Source organism: Triturus cristatus, chromosome 4_2, assembly GCF_964204655.1.
Source record: "Triturus cristatus chromosome 4_2, aTriCri1.1, whole genome shotgun sequence".
NCBI lineage: Eukaryota > Metazoa > Chordata > Amphibia > Caudata > Salamandridae > Triturus > Triturus cristatus.
Genome location: NC_140586.1, coordinates 33,964,694 through 33,986,976, shown reverse-complemented (window position 1 = coordinate 33,986,976; position 22,283 = coordinate 33,964,694). Strand labels below are relative to the sequence as shown.

Below are 22,283 nucleotides of genomic sequence, written 5' to 3'. Positions count from 1 at the left end.
GGGAAACCTAGTGGCGTATCCACTCAAGAGACCACACCTTATACACCAAGTCCTTTTTTTATTTTGTATTCAGGTTGTATTAAGCCCTCCTGCTTGATAGGCGTGTGCATGGCTTGTATACCCCATCGAAGGCAAGTCTGCTGGCCTCCACTCAAATTGGGGACTACTGTTCTTTTTTAACCACAGATTTATTTACCCATACCTAGGCTTGTTTGATGACCTGCCTGGAAACAAAATAATTGCTCTGTACTTTGACCGCAGTTCAGGGTGAAAATCATATGGTACACTGTTCCAATACGGGCCTTGTTGTTAGGTATTGCCGGGTTGTGCATTACCCACACCGCTCAGTCACTGATTCCATAATATGCTGGAAAATATATTGGAGTTGGCCTCCCAGGCACACTGTGTATTTGTTAACGAGTTATTGTTTGAGGCAAACACTATCCCATTCTCTCTGCAAGCTGGCCTCCTCCTGTATAGGAGTACCACGCCGGCCAGACTTCTTACCCAGACAGGGATGCAAAACTACTGCTCTTCGTAACCCAGGAATGTCTGATTTAATCCATTGAGAACTGCATGCAATATGTATCTCACGTTCAGGTTGACTAAGCCCTTGTTTACTCCCGTACTTGACTCTTCCTAAACATGGGGGGTCCAAACTGATAACCGTGCACAGCACCAGCAGTAGAAGTATACCTGCTCCTACCAGACCTGTTTTCCGCTGTTACTAGAACTGTCCGCTTGAGTGCACTGCCCCCCTCTTTCTCCCCCTAATTGGAGACGCAGCACACACTGTTTGGAATGGCGAGATTACGCAACCCCTTTCTAAAAACCCACTCTATTTAAGGGTTCCTGGCACTGTACCCTCCTGCCCGTGTATGGTCAAGGTAACGCCCATAGCATCGCGCCTGCCCCCCGTATTCTGTTTCATTACATGACCCTATTGCATGCCAGCCCATCACCTTCTGGCTGCACTATTTAGCGGCTGTGACGTCATGCTGATGTCCCCTCCCTGGACAAGTAGGGCACTTCCCAACTTCTGCTAATGTGTACCATGAAGCAGATAATTGGGTGGGGACAGGGGGAACAAATTACAGATACCTGCCTTTTCTTGAATAATGGACGTGCCAAATTTTTATAATACATTGTAGCCTTTTGTGCTATACCACCTTATTAACTCAACTTTTGGGACCGCAGCACACTTGTTAGGTGACAGCTTCCACAGCCAACCTACCTACTATGGGTATCCGGGCGGGGAATGTTTTGCTTGGCTGAAGCAACCTGTAACATGCCCTTGGTTCCAGAGTGCACCTACTTTGCTGACTTAGACCAGACAATTGCACAAACCTTTTTGATTGCAAAACCATAGCGGAAACCTTACTGGTGCCAAAACTGGTTTGAGGGCATGTATGTGGTGCACACTATTGCAGTCACCGCACCCTTCTTGGAGTGACAACTTGCGCACTGCAGTCAATCACAGATACACACTAAGCCAACCAGCTGTGACCCTTGGTGCCTAATCCAGCAATAGACCTAGTTCACCTCGTCATCCCCGAAATTGATTGCCCTCCACAAAATCAGAGCCGGGATCAGCTCACCTTCAGGTTGCCTAGTAATACATGTTGGAACATTTTACCCCACATAGCCAGAGGATACTGCGTATTATTAATCCACTGATAATGAGGAATCTACGGTTCCCAGCTTCATGTTGTGCCGCAGCCCATCTTTTGTGGGTCCGCTGGGACCCCTCTGCCTCCCTGTAAGTAAACTTGTTACTTAATACAGCACCCTACTGCACTTGCTTGCCACTCAAAGGCACCAGCCAACAACCTGACGCACTGCTGTATAATGAAGAGGGTTTTGAACCAAACGTACCCCAGTCCATGTTTTCAGCATTTGACCTATTTAAGTGACGTCTGTTCGTATGTAGTGTGTGGCTATGTCCTGGCAAGGCATACCCAATAGCCTGACCCTGGGAGGTGACTATCCTACTATGATGTGTAAAGGCTCAACCATCCGATGAGCTTAGAGATATGTGTCCTCATGCCCTTGCCCTGAATCTCTCCTTTCTTACAGGAATCTTGCCTGTTCGGTTTAATCTGTGGTTTTGGCCCCCAGACTTCCCAGGCTTCTTAACTGCTAGCAATGTGAGCAGTTGCTGACATTAATGAGGGAATCTCCTGGTTGCAACTTGAAAAATGTTTTCCTGCTCACCTTCATGTGCTATGTTGTAAGCATTTAAGTACCTAACATATCTCTTCCTCTTGGGAAGATACAATACACCGCTTGGGTTTTGATAAACTTAGTAAGCACAACATTTACCATGGACCTACCTCTAAAGAGGTAACAGCCCCTTGGCCTCTGAAACTCTAAGGGCCTCATGTAGGTAGCCAAATACCGGTCGGTAACGGCCGATTTTCGGTAAATATGCCGTTACCGACCGGTATTCAGACAAGTGAGATGTAGGAGTCCAAAAATCAAATTTCGGTAATTATGAGGCGGTAAATACCGATTCATATTTACCGAATACATAATTAACGAATCGGTAAATATGAAGTGGTAAATATGAAGTGGTAAAAATTAAAATGACATGTAGGAGCACTCGGTAATTAAGAAATCCAAGAAAATCGGTATATAAGAGTCGGTAATTAACACGGATTGAAAGCAGGTGGTAACCATCAACAGTGCAGATAAGCAATCCCAAAATGCAACTGCGTGGACAACATGCCCGCCATGTACGTCATTGCAAGGCGCCTACATCTACAGGCAGCAGGACTGAGTGTTTGGCGACGGGAGGAACGCATCTACAGACAGCGCATCACACTATTCCAGCTGACTGATGCAGAGATACATGACAGGTACAGGCTACACCCCGAAACCATCATGGACTCAATCAGGAACTCCACCCACTCCACCAATGTGAATACCGAATTGAATGAATTTGGGAATGGTCCTGTGGGTGGCAGAACCAAAAGGTGGGCGTATGCTATTTACAACGAAGTCTGCAAGTTGTCGCACAGTGAGGCGGCTTCCAGTTTGAGAGCTACTGACCAAGCAAACATGGAGAAGGCCTTAGCCGTTATATATAATAGCTCCAGCACTCTCACTTCTAGGATTCATACATGAGACAATAGGCGCATGCAAGTACACGGCGCATGCAATGTACAAGCCCCGATTGTGGCGTGCATCCTACGAGGTATCCCAGTGCCTGTGATTACACCTTCTTCCACTCTGCTTGCAAACGGTATTTATTTCTTTTTGATTGACGAAGCGTGCTGCGGGATGTGATTGTGAATCCCGTACATAACTGTCTCGCATGAAGTTGTCTGCTGCAATACAGTTCTTATTCCACCCCCGCATGTGCGGCGGGATGTTTCCATCTGGCCTTCGATTACAACCTTGAAAGCAGGGTGCAACAAGTTGAGCTGAATAGAGCGCCATTGTCCCACAAAGAGGTGCCTTTGACTCCCTCCCGTGAAAAATTTGTCCTTCACGTTGCTAAAACGCGCACTGATGTACAGGCGCCTCTGAATACTGACCTCCCCCTGCATTTCGGCTCTGTGATCCAAACTATAATCAATGCCTCGTCCACCACCGGCCTGGCTCATTTTTTTAAACATGTGGGCTCGGGTCTCGTGACCTCTTTCAAAACTATTTTTGGTGTAAGTCCGGCATTTGTACATTCACTTTTCTCGTGCATCTTTGGAGGTGTCCCGCTGCTTCTGGCGCTAGTGGCAGGTGTGCTGCTTTTCCTTTTCATACTCCGGAATGGCTGCTCCTTCTGTGCCACACGAGCACCTGTCCCGTCTGCATCTTCTTCGTGATAGGATGCTTGACTTCTATGGTACTTTGCCATTGGCGACTTTGAGCCTGGCTTATGGATTATCCTTCAGGTATTCCTACTTCACCTGCGTACAACCTGTATTGCACTGCCTGGATTGTCCCTTTGAATGGCCTCTGGATTTGTGCTTGACCAACATGGTGTCTCCGGTGCCGGATTTCGATCGACTGATGAGGCCCTTGGTGTCTCACGAGTTGGCCTGTTCTGGTGTCCGGATCATGGCGTGTGGTGCGGCGCATGGTATCCTGGGTAATTGGGACATCTCAGCGGCAGCCTACGACTTCTTGTCCATGAGCTATTTGGAGGAACATTCCGGGTGCCCTCTGATTGTGCTAGAGGCTCCGTTGGTTGGAGAACACGTATGTTCCTTTTCTTTACTTAATTGGATGGCTGAGACTTTTAGTGGCCCTGAAAACGATTTTTTGTTGGAAGCCGTGGCCACATATGCTGCCTATACATTCATGGATTAACTGGATTGTCGTCCATTGCGCCTGTGCTACTGGACAGCACCCTGGCGCAACATTCATTTCTTTCATTTGTCGTTTTACTCTTCCTGATGGTCTGCTTGGGTTTTTTACTATACTTGCATTGTGTTTTTAGGTATTTCATGCTGCAATTAATTGGACTTACAGACTTTGGCGCTGCATTGGTTACGCCTTGTTCTGCTCTGACGAAAATGAACTCTGCGTTCTCTCTTTCCTTGTCTATTACATATTGCTTCGCTGAAGGGGGCGTGTAGTGAGTTCTCCCTGAATACGTACATACATTGTTCAGTTAGCATAACCACGTTGAATGTTATGTAGCCATCTTTTTGTCTTTGCACACGACACTGCGTTTACATGGTCTGTCTTGAATAAACTGCTGACTCGAGACTTCCTTCAGACGAGTGCATTCTGTTGTTCCCATCCACAGCTCTGCGCAGCGACCTTGGTCTGTACATGCTGTGACACACAGTCTGGATTTTTACACAATGCATGTTTTCCACTCTAGGTTGTTCGACCCACTATTTAGCCATGACACACGCGCAGCTGCACATACCTGATAGTTGGTGCTTTTCATATCACAGACATCATGTTTATTGTTCAGACCGAAGACGAGCCTTCCTGCGAGTAGACTCCTGATGCTCCTGTGATGTGATTACACTGAGCTGATTTTTGAGGTATGGGGTCCCCTATTCCAGCCTGAGCGGCCTTCTATGATAACATGATTCTGATATTGGCTACTTAGTGAAGGGAAGGTGGTAGTATCCTCGGTATTTTCAGAATCGGTAAATACCACCTCGGTATTTACCGATTCGGTAAATACCACCTCGGTATTTACCGATTTGGTATTTTCCGATTCGTATTTACCGAATGTTACCGATTCGGTAACTGTTACCGAATTGTTTGCTACATATAACTTACCGATTCTAATTTACCGATTCAGTACGGCTCGGTATTTAAGAACCGGTAAAATTTATTTACCTACATGAGGCCCTAAGTGAGAACGGCTGGCTGAAGCTGCAACTAAAATACATTACAATTGTTTGTGCCCAGACCTGTTGAAGGTAAATGTTATTCCATTATTATTATGAAAGGTTAAGTGGACGGCACACTATCTGATGGGATGGCATTAGTAAATAGATGCCCCTATGTAATTCCAATATGCCCAACCTTTCTTAAAGGAATGGCTAGTATGTAGTTTACTCTCAATTATCCTGCCCACAATCTTCCCAGGCTGCTTAATTGCTAACAGTATGAGTGGCGTAATGACAGATGCTTGACACCTAATAGTCACAGTTTCAAATCTCCCCCAACCCACCTTATTGTGAGTCTTCTTAGTGTAACTTGAAGGATCGGGGAAGGCTGTGGCTGTCTTGGCAGTGTACGTGGCTGTTTTATTACTATTCTTCACATTTCTGTTTCAGACGTCGGGGTCAGTCAGACCTCATGTCGCTCAGCATGACCACAAACAATCAAAAGCAGTTTGTATACCGTAGGATGTGACAATGAGGTGTTGCCACTGCAGCTTTAAAACCAGCAAAACCGCAGCTTCCATTGAAAAGGCAGTACCAACAGACAGCCAATTCCTCACCGCACAAGGAGAGGCCCTGAAGAAAAGGCAAGGATGGTGGGAAATACTCAAGATTTAAGAGGGGCTTCCTCTGAAGGAAAGGATGCCCTAGCTCTTCCCCTTCCCGTCATAGGCAAACCACCAGCGCCGCTGACTCTTCTCTTGACGCAAGCCTGCAACAAATTCCAATGCATCATAAATCTACCCATGCTCTAGCTGAGTTTCCTAAACACCAGATTGCACCTCGTCAGATACCCTTGGTTTGAATAGAAGCAAAACACAGAAACTGGTAGGTTCAGCTCCACATTGCTATCACCAGAGCTCTGCAGTCCCTTTGCCTGACAAGAAAAGGAGTTATTGACTGCAGCGCTAATTTAATTCGCTCAACATGATGTTACTTGAAATTAACATAAGAGTCTGAAACCAGTCCTTCCACATATCCTGATCACAAGTCATAACCCCAACTGTGGGAAGATTTGGCTATTCTAGCCGGGCCCTCCCGGCCACAGCAGATTAAAGCTACACAATTGTTTCACCTTGTGCGACACACAATGCAGGTAGTTGCCTTGACAGAACGGATATTAAAACAATTCGAGGCATCTCTGTACCACATTTGAACTCAGGCATCATAATATTAAGTTGTTGAAGCAAGAGCCGGAGGACAGCCGACCCAATGAATGGCATTGGTCTGCCGTGTTCACCTCCCTTAATTAGTCAAACGGTCGGCGTGGTCAATGAATTATGGGCGTGGTGTGAAACAAGTATGCTGCAAATTTGAGCTTAGCTTGGTGTGCCAACCACTGGTTTTGCGGCTTCTATAATTGCATCCAGAGATATGCTACAAAAGCAACACTACACCTACCAGCCAGTACTGTTGGCTTTGTTCCTGCATGTCTGTTGCATAAGATAAATAAGCCACAATTGTGGCTATCGAGCATAGCCTATTGAAAATGCTTTCATTCGGAACTAGTGAGACTGTGTCGCATTTATGTTTTTAAACACTGAATTACATGTCTCGATTAAACTGAGAAGCAAGTTCACAGCGACTGCCACCATTGCCACGAAGCAGCTTTACTTTGTGTGGGGGAACCTCCATGACCAACCTGCCACCTGCCACCTCCCCCCCCCCCCAAGGGTCCTGGCGCTGGCTCCGCTCACCGGCCCAGTACAGTGGGCGTGACACCCTGTGGACAGCGTGTGCTCACCTGGCGCTAATTTCCATGCGAGAGCTCAGCCTGGCCCCCACGCCCCGAATCACGGTCAGGCTGTCACCGGGACCCGCTTCCGGCTACACAGCTGCACAACCAACAGCTCTGGCCGCACCTCTACGACACAGGCTGCACTCCCACCGGGGGCCGCAATCCACCCTCAAGCCGCCCAATTGTTCCTCCGCTCCCGCGAGAAACCTACGTGTGCCCCTCCTACTCTGAGCCCATCGGTGGCTCTGCATAAGGCTGTATTGTCAGTTTTCAATAAGTAATCAACACGCCTCGGTTAGACCTCATTTGCTACGAAGCTGCCACTGCGAGAACGGTGCCTACTGCCAGGTTGGGAAATACCATCTAACCCCCGGGAGCCCGTGCGAGACTAGGCCGCGGGCCAACCGGGCCATGCATGCCGTGTAAATATGCATTTTATATTTCTCCAAACCCGACAGCCTCAAAATGTATTGAAATGCAATCCTTCGTGAATTTGCAACCCGTATATATGTAACTCTAACCGCTAGCATCTGCGGTCCAAACAAGCACCCACTACCATTCCCATGTGAATCAATCTAGAGCTTTCTACAAAGTAACTTGTGTACTCTGAAGTCCCCATGCAATGCTTATCCACAAACCAAAGGCTGTGACCACCTGCCCCACACCCAACTCAAATTTTACTGCTAGGTCATTGACTGGCTCACCTCAGACTATCCACCTCTAAAATCCTGCATGCTGAATACAGCGCCTGACAACTGGTACTGAGCAGCAGCAGCAGAACAGACACTGTGTGAAAACTGAAGAACTACGTGCATATTCCACAGCCAATAAGCACGTCGGGAAATTATTTAAATACTTGGATAGGCTGAGGTACATACAGTCCTCCAATACTAGAAAACCAAAGTCCCGGGCACACGTAAGCTAGGTGAATTTACTATTTGTCAAAAAGGTCACTCGTATTTTACAATGTCTGATAATTATGGTCCACACAATTGTTCTTTCAGGTATTTAGGGCCATATGTAGGTAAGTTACATTTACCGATTCTTAAATACCGAATTTTACCGATTCGGTATTTATGAATCGGTAAATGTAATGTAGGTAGAAAAATACCGAATCGGTAAGTGTCGGTATTTTAGAATCGGTATTTACCGATTCGGTAATGGCAACTGGCTTCCCATTCATTCCTATGGGCCTGGAGGCCCATAGGAATGAACGGGAAGCCAGTTGCCATTACCGAATCGGTAAATACCGATTCGGTAATGGGGGAGGCATCATCATGGGTGGCAGGGTGTCACATTGACACCCTGTTGCACCCCTGATTCGTGCATGTGTGCACATGTGGCACACATACATGCCCGAAGGGCATGTATGTCTGCCACATTGCACACTGCAAAGTGCACAGAAATGCTTTTTTACACCTATTCGTCATTTACCACCAACTTTTAGTTGGTGGTAAATAACGAATCCCCACACCCACGACACACTCCCCCTACATCCCATTTCATGATTCGGTATTTACCGAATTGGTAAAATTACCGATTCGGTAAATTACCGAATCATGAAATGATCTCCCTACATAGCAAAAGCCTAAATACCGGTCGGTAACGGTAAAATTACCGAAAATCGGCCGTTACTGACCGGTATTAGGCTTCCTACATATGGCCCTTAATCTTTACGAACACAATCAGCCAACACATGTTTCGTCACAAATGGAAGTATCCTATGACTTCTTCAGGGCGGAGTGCCGGAGATCTAAGATATTGAGAAGCGGAATCAGCCAGAATCAGTCCGCTTGTAAAACAGGATCGTCGGGGCATCGGCGATCCACAAGTAAAGCGCCTGTCTATTGCAGTACGGTTAGTTTGCTGTATGATAATTTCCTGTAGCAGTTGCGCTTCAGGACGATGACAGGCACTGGTTCACCTCAATATCTTAGATCTCCGGCACTCCGCCCTGAAGAATTCACAGGATACTTCCCTTTGTGACGAAACACGTGTTGGCTGGTTCTGTTCGTAAAGATTGAATACCTGAAAGAACAATTGTGTGAACCATAATTATCAGACATTGTGAAATACGAATGACTTTTTTGACAAATAGTAAATTCACCTAGCTTATGTGTGCCCAGGACTTTGGTTTTCTGCAAATTGTGTGGGTCTTCACCCACACACTGAGGAAATATGAATTTTGTGATCAGTTATGTCCCCTATCGTAGACCCCAACGGCTCCATGTGCATGCTATAAGTACATGTATGTTCCCTTCAGTTCCAGTTATGAAGACGCAAATACATGTGCGTCCACCGTCAACATGTCCTCTTTCAGATCCGCCATGAATGGGTCAGATATTCCATTCCTAAGTATGAAAGGCCACCGACTTTATGTGGTTCACTTTCCACATTTTACAGATTCAGGCGAGTAGGCCCTGAATTCTGCCATCAAGCCTTTTCCTGCCTTCTGCCTCTGAAAGCTCCAGTCCGAGCCTGCATCTGTATCCATGAACTTTGTCCTACTCCCTGCGCGGCTAACGGTGTCTGATCCAGCCTGTTGCCTGCCAAAAACTGTATTTCACCTTCAAGATTATCTGCTCCGCTCCTCATCCGATGCATTCCTGTCTAGTAGTTTAGGTAAACACTCCTCCAGCTACCGTGCAAAGGGCCAGGCCTCACTGTCCTCATGCAAGTAATTCATAGCCCCTGTTACCATGGAAGATTCCTGCCCCCTCGCATTTCATGTAGACACTTAGACGCTTGTACACGCACTAACAGTCAGTATAGAATAGATTCCATCATAGAGACCTTTCCTTTTGGATAATACAGTTCTTCAAACATAAGATATTAGATATGATTTGGGATTAGGTTGACATGACCCCCCAGACTTCTGTCTCCACATGTAGAGCTAAATGTCAAGTCCCCTTCACCCTCTAGTTGCACGTCAATCACACGTCATGCGGCTGCGCGCGCATCTCTGCCAAATATTTCTGCTGACATTGCAGGATTCTCTTATGGATCCACCCACTTGTGACATCATGTTTGATGACGTATTTAGTTACGCCTATGTTCACGCCTTTTTTCATTACGTATGTGTATCATATCTGTATTATCAGCTGTTACGCCTCTTGCATCTGTCTTAATGTAATACTTTTCATATAAATATCATTACTTGTCAATAATGTATTGCCTTCCCTTCCTGAACTTTCGTGGTGATGGAATTTGAAGCCTGCAGTTCGAACTGTAATTTCCTTTGTAGAGGAATAAAGCCTTTTAGAACCTCTAATACCACGGATTCTGCCTCTTATATTTACTGAGTTCTTCTTACTAGACTTTACCGCATAAAAAATAGTACCGGTAATGAAATATTTACCACATAAATTGGCGCCCGAATAGGGACACTTTCTCATCTCACGCGCCGGAGGTGCGTTGCAGGCCCGGTCTCCTGCCACAGCTGAACGGACAAAAACGCGTACCTGCAGGATTTCCTGTATCTCCCTCCGGCCAAGCGGGGGCGACTGAGGCTGCGATCAACACCCAGACGAGGCGGTGAGAAGTGCGAAGTATCCCGACCAGAGCCTAGCTGAGAGAGCAAGATCCGAGGTATACAGAGGCCCACCAGGTTCCGAAGTTCCGAATCCAGTCGAGTCGAGTCCAGTCCGGTCCAGTTTCAGTTCAGTTCCGAGGCCTTCCGTTCCGAGCTACCCGGTGAGTACCATTGCCGGGGAGGCATTTAACGTGCACATAGTCTGTGCCGGTCAAGACGGGTTTGGGTACACAAATCCGGTCTGCACTGTTTCAGCAGTGTATCTGTACTGTTTAGCAGTATATCTAGTATGTCTTGCATATAATTTAGTATTATCTAGTGTTAAGTATTATGTCAGTAACTAGTTTCTTATTAGTTATCATCGTTCGTTAAAACTGTTAAATGTTAAATGTTTTAAATACGTTCTACATATTGTGGTGTGAATGATTGTTCATTATTGTGTTTATTGTATTAAGTGTGTTCAAGGTTAAGTAACCAGATCTAAAAATGCCGCTCTTTTCGAAATTAAGACAGATCAAAACTAGAAAAGGGGTACTCGAAGAAGCTGTTCCCATTCCACCTAGGGACACTCCAGGATACTTCATGTATCATAAACATGGCCTAGATGCCGTATTATTTCTTGATTTATGGGTGGACTACACCAAGGATTTGCCAGAAAGTCAGAGATGGCCCGCAGCTGGGACCTGGGATGCAGATTGCATCATGAGAGTAGAAGAAGAATTATGGAAAAAGAAAGCCAGACAGTCACAGAAAGATGCCATTGAATTATGGCGTAAAGAATCATATAGACGTACAGAAAAAGCGCTCAGACAGGAAGAGAAAGGTAGGGAGAATTCAAATAAAGCCCGAGAAAATCTATTAATTGAGGAAGGTACCCGAGTAAAATCAGAACAAGTAGATAGACAAAGAAACACTCTTATGAATGGTATGTATCCTCTTCTGGCCGAAGGGTTACCTAAGGCTACCCCGGAAATACCAAAAGACTTGACTCCTCCATTGCTCCCGATAAAAGTACATCCCAAAACACATCCTAAAACAGCAAAGGACGTTTTCCTTTCCTCCTATTTAGATGACGTAGCTCCCGAGTATGCTAACTCCACCCCACACACACCGCTTGCCGATGGTGTTCAACATCAAGAGCATCCGTCTGTATCTCCGCAACAACAAACTCCTACACAAGTTCCAACAGGTCCGTCCGTTTCTACTGTTTTTCCCGCATCTACAATTTCTATCTTACGTCCAACGAATCCTTTCTTGCCCAGCACCTCAGATGGTGCTACAGGAGGTACGACAGACATATTTGCCACACCGCCGCGAAATAAACAGACCCTTAGAGATTTAGCACTCCAACGTACACCCCAACTAGCGATGCCATAGTGTTAGGACATCAATTGATAGTACAAGTACCACACGCAGTAGAGGTTCTCTTGAACCGCACACAAACGCAACACTTGACTATAGCGAGACTCACCGGTTATGAATTAACATTGTTTCAGCCACATATAGAAATCAGACGTTGTAACACGTTAAATCCTGCCACACTGTTGCCAGTAAATGGAACAGATCCATTGGCACATGATTGTGTTGAAGTCATTACTATCACGACGAAACCCAGACAAGACTTGACAGACATCCCTTTATCAGATCCAGACCTGACATTGTATGTAGATGGTTCATGTATGAGAACAAGTACAGGAGAGTTAGTGGCCGCTTACGCAGTCACAACAGACACTGAAGTCATTGAAACAAATTGTATTAACACTCTGTCAGCTCAAGCAGCCGAGCTCATCGCTCTGACACAAGCCTGTATTCAAGCCACAAATAAGAAAGTCAACGTATACACAGATTCACGTTATGCATTCGGAGTCGTCCATGACTTCGGTGTACTGTGAGGTTATTTAACTTCTCACGGTGCCCACATCCAACACGGACCCCTCATTCAAGCCCTATTAGACGCGATTCATCTACCTACTGCAATATCGATTATGAAATGCAAAGCTCATACAAAAGTTACCGATATCGTTTCTCAGGGTAATGACCTAGCTGACAGAACAGCTAAACAGACTGCTCAGAACCAGACTCATACAACTGACGCGACAAAGACAATAGTTCCGACACCAACACATTGCATGACAGTTAAGGATCCCGCCCTTGATGTAATTGACATACAGACACATGCTACACCAGAAGAAATAACGAAATGGACTGAATTAGGAGGGATCCAAACGGATCAAGGATGGATGACGAAGGAAAAATCTATATGGTTTCTTCCCGACTCCATGGTTCAAGTCATCATTAACACAATACATAGTCCAGCGCACCTAGGAGAAAAAGCTATGCTAGACAGTATTCAACACATTTGGTTCAACAAACACTTACGAGCAGCAGCCAAACAGAAAGTACGTACCTGTATGATATGTTGTCAGTTCAATCCAGGTAAAAGCATCCCCGTAGAGCAGGGTGGATTTCAACCTCCCGATCATGCTTTTGAAGTCCTCCAGATGGATTATATCCAGATGGAACGATGTCGAGGATTCAAATATGTTCTCGTAGTTGTCTGTGCTCTCTCCCGTTGGACAGAAGCCTACCCGGTTTCAGATTACACTGCCCCGACTACTGCCAAACAGCTAGTTCGAGAATTCTTCCCACGGTACGGTTTACCACGTGTTGTCTACTCAGATAACGGCCAGCCATTCTCATCCGAACTAATGAAACACGTTTCCCTTTTGTTAGGCTACCAATGGAAATTCCACTGTGTCCGACATCCCGAGGCAGCAGGTCTCGTGGAACGCCATAATCAAACTCTGAAAATCAGATTGTCCAAAATATGTAGAGAAAAAGGTGTTGATTGGGTAGTAGCCTTACCAGTTGCACTCTTTTATATGAGAATGGTAGCACATTCTCGAACAGGGCTATCCCCGTACGAGGTGATCTTCGGTAGACCACCAAATATGTGGGGGATGCCTATACCTCGCAAAATCACTGATGTTGACTGTAATATGCTGACAGATTACCTGGCTTCCTTGATGTCTGCACTACAATCTTGTCGTTCACAGGTAGCTGCAGCCTTTCCCGATAACACAGAGGTAAAGCCCCATGACGTGGTTCCAGGTGACCTGGTTCTGGTGCGGAATTTCGACCGGAAGACCCAACTGGAGCCTAGGTGGAAATCGCCTAAACTCGTTCTACTAACAACAAGGACAGCCGTGAAGATCGAGGGACGTAAAGGGTGGTTGCACTCGAGCCATATCAAGAAATTTTATGGACTACCGTCCGATGTGAACACTCAGCCTTGCATTCCTTCACAGACTGATTTAAAGCTCCCCTTGGTTGAACCCACGGAAACTGAACTTTATAAACTGAAATTAAGGTCTAGCAAGTCAGACAATTTGATTGTTTAAGTCCTCTCCAAGGTGAATCGGTTGAATTTGTCTTTGACATGTATCCTCTAGACCGGAATAGAGAAAGAAATCGACAGATGCAGCTTAAAAAGCATGCGTATTGTAAATCACTTCGTAGTCATTTCACAGTAACATTATTAATTTTGTTTTTTCTAAGTTTTCTGATCATTATAACTAGTGTATTGCTTCATATGTATTACCCTATTTCTAAGCGTACTTACAATGTTACTGCTGAACATTCTTTTAGTGAATTACCTCCGCATGAGTTGTCTTATAGATTTGCGCTGCGCAACAACACTTTTATTAGTATGTTACATCATTCTCATCAGACCAGCAATGCTACCAATTGTTGGATATGTGGCCGACTCCCTCCCTATCAGAACTATAAGGGAGTTTTGCCCCTCTTTCCGTATCCGTTCACACACAATGGCTCCTGTGGAGCATGGTTTAGTTTGATTAATTCCCTAGATTCAAATTCCGCAGTTTATCAAGACAACTGGGTATGGGGAAACCTGAACCTAGTTTTGCTTAAAGTCTGCTACCCTAACAAGGAGGGACTTCCCAAAAGAACAGGAACTGATCTAGAAAATGAAGTATATGGATTGGGTAATTTTACACTTAACCTCATGATCCTGAATGTTGAATCCGAAGCCACACCAATCTTGCACGCTATGTCAGTATTCCCAGTTAAAGGGGAATTATGTGTAAGAAAGAATGGTTCCATACACATGGGCCATAGTAAATGCACCACTGTGATAAAATTCAGTGATCAAGGCAAGTCTACATTTAGAGCTTCCCGTCATTCCTACTTCATATGTGGCCAGACCGCATATATACGTCTACCTCTAGATTGGGATGGTACCTGTTACATAGCATTCCTTCTGCCACCTGTTTTCCTAGCTCCTCCGGATTATCACAGAAATACCCATTTAGTACACAATAGACAGCAGAGAGATCTCCCGATTGTCGATTACACTGAAACGACATGGGAGCAATACACAGATTTCAATAAAGGTTTCTTTCCTTATATAGGTACAGTCACTCATAGTAAGCTGATACGTAGATTAACTAGAACCCTTGAAGCAGTAGTGAACGAGACTACTTCCGCCTTAGGCAATTTAACAGAAGAGCAGTCTGCTATGCGGATTGTTGTGCTTCAAAATCGTCTTGTCCTTGACGTCATCCTGGCCGATAGGGGCGGAGCTTGTAGGGTCATCGGATCAAGTTGCTGTGTTTTCATACCAGAAAATTCGCCGTCAGTATATAAAGCCGTAACCCGCCTTCATAAGATTATAAGCCAGATACACCAGAGTCCAGGCACCTGGACTTGGTCCGGTTGGTTCTGGAGCGTGTTGTCAGCCTGGGGATGGAGGATCCTATCCTTCCTAGGTATTGGCTTTCTCATACTATTCAGTTGCTGCTTATGTCTACAATGTGGGCCAGCGATTTGTGGTCTGTGTGCCACATCGTGTATCCCACATCCAAGTTTTCGTTCAAGATCCCGGAAGAAGAAAGAAGAACAAATGATGCTATATGAACAGATCGATGGATTGATGAAGATCGATATCTCCTGAGGGTCCGTAGGGGACAAGGAGGGAATGAGGAAATATGAATTTTGTGATCAGTTATGTCCCCTATCGTAGACCCCAACGGCTCCATGTGCATGCTATAAGTACATGTATGTTCCCTCCAGTTCCAGTTATGAAGACGCAAATACATGTGCGTCCACCGTCAACATGTCCTCTTTCAGATCCGCCATGAATGGGTCAGATATTCCATTCCTAAGTATGAAAGGCCACCGACTTTATGTGGTTCACTTTCCACATTTTACAGATTCAGGCGAGTAGGCCCTGAATTCTGCCATCAAGCCTTTTCCTGCCTTCTGCCTCTGAAAGCTCCAGTCCGAGCCTGCATCTGTATCCATGAACTTTGTCCTACTCCCTGCGCGGCCAACGGTGTCTGATCCAGCCTGTTGCCTGCCAAAAACTGTATTTCACCTTCAATATTATCTGCTCCGCTCCTCATCCGATGCATTCCTGTCTAATAGTTTAGGTAAACACTCCTCCAGCTACCGTGCAAAGGGCCAGGCCTCACTGTCCTCATGCAAGTAATTCATAGCCCCTGTTACCATGGAAGATTCCTGCCCCCTCGCATTTCATGTAGACACTTAGACGCTTGTACACGCACTAACAGTCAGTATAGAATAGATTCCATCATAGAGACCTTTCCTTTTGGATAATACAGTTCTTCAAACATAAGATATTAGATATGATTTGGGATTAGGTTGACATGACCCCCCAGACTTCTGTCTCCACATGTAGAGCTAAATGTCAAGTCCCCTTCACCCTCTAGTTGCACGTCAATCACACGTCATGCGGCTGCGCGCGCATCTCTGCCAAATATTTCTGCTGACATTGCAGGATTCTCTTATGGATCCACCCACTTGTGACATCATGTTTGATGACGTATTTAGTTACGCCTATGTTCACGCCTTTTTTCATTACGTATGTGTATCATATCTGTATTATCAGCTGTTACGCCTCTTGCATCTGTCTTAATGTAATACTTTTCATATAAATATCATTACTTGTCAATAATGTATTGCCTTCCCTTCCTGAACTTTCGTGGTGATGGAATTTGAAGCCTGCAGTTCGAACTGTAATTTCCTTTGTAGAGGAATAAAGCCTTTTAGAACCTCTAATACCACGGATTCTGCCTCTTATATTTACTGAGTTATTCTTACTAGACTTTACCGCATAAAAAATAGTACCGGTAATGAAATATTTACCACAACACAATTAGGGGTTTCGGGTATTTCCCCTATCCTGGCTGCACCATGCCATACGGTAGCACAAATACTTTTTACGCAAACAGAGCAGGGCGCCACACTTCCTGGCATATCTCAAACCGTTTCCATTAGACATAATGTCCTCCAATACTAGCTCACCTTACACAATACAACTCCATTTCACCTCCCTAACGATTCCTAGCATATGTTCAAGGCATAGGATTGGCTGTCATGCGAACTAGAAGCGGAAAATTACAGTTAAACGCCCTATTTGGAAAGATAATGGGCAGTAGATATTGGGTTAAATTTGCAAACAGAAACCCCACGCCATCCCGGCAGAGCCCTGACTCAGGGGTGCCGCCCCCGGGCGACAAACCCGCACTCAAATTGTTACCAAATACCACGCCCGGGCAGGCGTGTCCCTGGACAGCCAGACATGGGGAACCGTCAGCCCAGATACCGGCCCCCCCAACCACAGACCCCGCTCCACGTGCGCCGCAGGCAGCCGCACATCACAAAGAATGTGCCTGACAAGAAAGGTAAAGGTTCTGGGGGGGCGCCAACCATGCCCCTGCACTCACCTAGAGAATCCCAACACGCGAGTTGCCAGACCAGGGGGACACGACAAACACAGTGTGTCCAGCGGGGAACAGGCTACCCAGTGAGCCCACCCTATTCCGAAGCAAAGGCGAACCCAGCCCGGGTCCGGGGATGGCCACCCCACTACCCCGGACATTGGTGCCCGGCCAAGGGGCCGGTTGATCCAGCCACGTTGCCCCTTTCCAGTGTAGCGGCCCTGCCCATTCACGCGCACCGGGCGGAGGAGCTGGGTGGCAGAGTGGGGGGAGTGGGTGTACGTAGTGGAGCCCCACACACGGACAATAGCACTCCTGAAGGGGAGGGGGACTCACCGCCAAATGCACTGAAGGTGACTCTGTACCGGCAAGAAAAGGCACGACCTAACGGCGTGAAGTCTCAGCGTGATAAAGGATCGCAAGATGGGTGGGGGAGGTCTATATACCTGCCTCCCTGGCCATTCCCTCGCCGGAAATGACGTGGTTAGGTATCGCCGGACCCGAGTGGGTGCAAACACTAGACTTGTCTGTCGGGTTTGTGCCCTCATGTGGCACTAAGGTGGCCGCCCTCCTATGGGAGCCCCCTGCGTGGGCCACAGGCAGCCTCGGTCTTAGGGGTTTTCAGCGCTTTTCTGATCCTGTGCAGCAACATGGATCTGGTCCTATTGTTCCTCAAGAGACTCCGTACAGATCCATGTATATCACAAGAAGCTAGGAACTCTGCATATTTCCTTTCACAATTTGTTTCTTAGAAAAGAGTTTTTGTTATCACACAGTCATATTTCCTATGTCTCTTTCCCTTTAGGTTCCACACATGACCTGAAAAGAGGTTGCCCATGTTTGGTCCCCTGCCCTGGGCACTACTATCAACAGGGAGTCATTTTCATTCAAATGTTCAAATATCTTTATCGTAACAGAGGAAATTTATAATCTGGCGCTTAAACTGTAAATCTTAATTCAACTCTATAGTTTTATTGTTTCAGTTAATTAAAACCATAACTATATTTTTTATTACAATTCAAGCTATATATAGCGTTAAAATTGAATAAAAGGAAAAAGTGCAACTGTGCATAGTAATCGAGCCAGTTCCACCTTCCTTTACAGAGAACAGATAGAAAGGGGCAATGCTAAAACCAAGCACACATCGAATTAAAAAGGCCTACCGTCCCAGGCAACCAACCCAATTAGTGGCATCAGTCCCTTCAACCGCCAGGATTGGTAAACTTGTAGCATGCAAATTACTTAATTTATATATCAGATGGAAGCCTTTGACAGGAATTTCACCAGTTTGCAGTTTCATTGCGGGTTGCCTGGCTTGAGGCTCACTATAATGGCTTCTCTACATGATCAAATTCCTCTGTTATGAGTAGCCTTTTTAAAAAAACAATAATATTGATTGAAGCTTGTGCAGTATAGGACATACACAGACTATGTGGATACATGCTGTCCATTTGGCTGAAGAGCTCTGGCAGCAGGGCCTCAAGGGCTCATGAGTGTTTGCTGAGAGGGCAGGGTGTACACTGCACAGAGGAGACTGCATACTCCCAGGGCCTGTTCTAGGATTTTTTGGGCCCCGGGCCAAAGGGAAGGTGTGAGGCCCCTCTAATTTACAAAAGTATCATCTTCTGGGCTTGGCAAGCTTATTTGTGCAGACTCCTCCTGGGCCGCAGCTCCCCTCTCTGCCACCTACAAGCACCTGTTTTACAGCTCAGACCAGGCTGAAGGTGTGAGACTTGCTTGGGGGCTGAGAGTTAAATCTGTGGGGGTGCTAAAGTGCTAACAATAGGCATCCTGCGGTGTCTCTGAATGGGGAGGCCGCCCGAGAGATATCCCCCTCCCCTAGACCTTCCCACACCATCCCTTAGAGGCAATGGGCAGCCCGAGAGGTGTCACCCTCCCCTAGGCCATCCCACACCATCCCTTAGAGGCAATGGGCAGCCCGAGAGATGTCCCCCTCCCCTAGGCCATCCCACACCATCCCTTAGAGGCAATGGGCAGCCCGAGAGGTGTCCCCCTCCACTAGGCCTTCCCAGACCATCCCTTAGAGGCAATGGGCAGTCTGAGAAGTGTCCCCCATCCCTAGGCCATCCCACACCATCCCTTAGAGGCAATGGGCAGCCCGAGAGTTGTCCCCCTCCCCTAGGCCTTCCCACACCATCCCTTAGCGGCAATGGGCAGCCCGAAAGGTGTCCCCCTCCCCTAGGCCTTCCCACACCATCCCTTAGAGGCAAAAGGCAGCCCGAGAGCTGTCCCCCTTCCCTAGGCCTTCCCACACCATCCCTCAGAGGCAATGGGCAGCCCGAGGGGTGTACCCCATCCCTAGGCCTTCCCACACCATCTGTTAGAGGCAATGGGCAGCCCGAGAGGTGTCCCCCTCCCCTAGGCCATCCCTTAGAGGCAATGGGCAGCCTGAGAGGTGTACCCCATCCCTAGGCCTTCCCACACCATCCCTTAGAGGCAATAGGCAGCCCGAGAGGTGTCCCCCTTCCCTAGGCCTTCCCAACACCATCCCTCAGAGGCAATGGGCAGCCTGAGGGGTGTACCCCATACCTAGGCCTTCCCACACCATCCCTTAGAGGCAAGGGGCAGCCCGAGAGGTGTCCCCCTCCCCTAGGCCATCCCACACCATCCCTTAGAGGCCCAGGGAGATGGCCTCCTCCCATGGGACCAATTGTAAAGAGACACCTTTCTTTCAATTGGATCGACAGGGGTACATGAGAACTGGTGGGGTGTTGCAATTGTGCGGGCCCCATGCTGGTAGGCTGAGTGGGAGGCCCTGGGCAGCTGCCCACACGGCCCATGCCTAGCGCCGGCCCTGCATACCCCCCTCCCCCCGTCTGTACGCCACTGTGCCCTTAGTAGGTGTCTGCACCTCCTTGCCTGGTCCCTCCTGATGGGCTCCCCTGTAGTACCCTAAGACGATGGTGCTATGAAAAGAAAATACTGAAGACGGTAAGTAGGACACTGTAGAGAACTTTGCGTTTGGAAACATAAAATAAGGTGTATTTGTCAGGGGAAAGTAGCAAACACAATTTCGCTCGAGCACGAGTCCTGCTGTGTCCTGTGCTTTCCTCGGATTCGGAGCCTAGTCTCGTGCTCAGAAGTTATCCGTCACTGTCTTCAGTGCCCATCTGTGCTTCCCTGTACTCCAGTGTTGTGTTCACTGCCCCAGAGGCAGAGTTTACAAGTGACAGAGAGATCACGTCACACGCATTTCCCACGGATGACATTAATTAAAAAGAGGAATTTGAAGCAAAGGTTTTCAGATTTGATGATGATGATGGATGGGATTTGTAGAGCGCGCGGATGCTCCGAGGAGTGTCCAGGCGCTAGATTTTGAAGCAAACCCGCGGTGTTATTCCTTGTTTTCGAGCGCACTCGATGATTGCGCAGATATGAAGGTGCCGCATATGAAACGGAGCCACCTGGCGCCAATGCCCATGCGCTCCAGTGGTGCACTGCCTGGTTGTGCCGGGCCACCGTGTACCACTCCCCTCACCCCTCCCTCACGGTGTAGGGACTTCCTCGGATTCCCTTGCTCGGGTAAGGTGGACGAGTGAGTACAATTCAGTTCTATTTCCACTACGACTAAATTACGAATTTGAATCTGGAAAAGTGAAAAACGTAGATTCCAGAGACTGGTAAATCGTACGTCGTTTGTTTTGGTAATTGTGAAACGTGACACACGACCTCCAGTTATCATCGACTCTGCTCCCGCTGGTGTCCCGTGCTGACCCCCGGGGCAGCCTTCTATCCATTCCTACCTGACTCTGTTGTACGGCGATGTGTTTGTCTGCTGTTCCGCCTGTGCTACCATGCGCATCCTCGTCTTCTCCTGGTCTCAGTGTCTCACCGTGGATCGAGTTAAGTTTCTATTCCAGAGAAAGCGAAAGTGAAAGCTAAGACCAGTTCAGTCTACAGCTGCTGGCTCCACCTTCACTGTTCAGGAAGCATGCAGAGTGGGGGAGTGTGTAAACTCACGCTCCGCAGGAAACAAGGCATATGTAGGGTGGCTGGGGGGGGGGGGGGGGGGGGGGGGGGCAAAACAGTGCATGCCAACATTTCGAAACAGCAAAGATTGAGATAGTGAAAAAACGGGTGATTTTTTCCCCCCATTGACTTACATTGAATTTCCCGATTGACTTAAATTGATACAGAGACAATTTAGCCATTTCTGACTTTTTAACATTTATTATCATAAGTCAAAGCAGTGACTATTTGAGTGTCTCTGTGAGTTTTCTATTATTCTATAATTGCATTCAGGCATCTTACACAAAAATGAACATACGCATCAAAAAAACAGACTTATTGGCATGGATTTTGTTGTGAAAAATTAGATTTCAAAATGCTTCAATACTGAAAAGAGACTGTGAATTAAAAATTACCATGGTCTGTGGAAGTCTTTATAGTGTCTGACTCACTCCTATTCTTCCTCATTGTATTGATTTCCTCTGCATGGCCTCACTTTTATCCACTTGTACCCCTTTTCCCCCTGCATCTTTCTGAAATCCTATATCTGCATATATTCATCTCCTCCCTGTTCATCACTGTCTTTTCAGTGTCTTTCTCCATGTAATGCCTTTTGTTGCCCCCTTCACCGCACAGCCACCCACTCTCTCACTAATCACCTATGAACACACCGGGCCAAATTTACATAGAGCCCGGACCCCCTAGGATGTCCCCCGCCCCACCCTCATGAAATCCCACAATCAATACTTGATACCTTAAGACTGTGGGTATAAACGGCCATGTTTAATTACAATCAACACACATAAACATGACAAAATGCAGTTATATATTTCACATTTACAAATTCAATATTTACACTTTTAATATCTACAATCAAAATCACATATCATAACCACCGGTTATGCGATATCCACTTGCTCCAGCAC

General features: G+C 46.8%; 1 protein-coding gene across 3 annotated transcripts in view; it reads right to left on the bottom strand.

Moving 5' to 3' along the window:
* LOC146832875 (E3 ubiquitin-protein ligase DTX3L-like) overlaps nucleotides 1–21,279 on the bottom strand; it is a 570,028-nt gene extending 548,749 nt beyond the window's left edge. For 2 of the 3 annotated variants that reach the window (XM_085600299.1, XM_085600298.1), the window contains exon 1: nucleotides 21,153–21,279. The gene's annotated coding sequence lies outside the window, so the exon portion shown is untranslated. Of the gene's footprint in view, nucleotides 1–7,098; nucleotides 7,220–21,152 lie in introns of those variants that run through there. The other variant, XM_085600297.1, reaches the window with a different exon arrangement.
* Nucleotides 21,280–22,283: the final 1,004 nt, after the last annotated feature.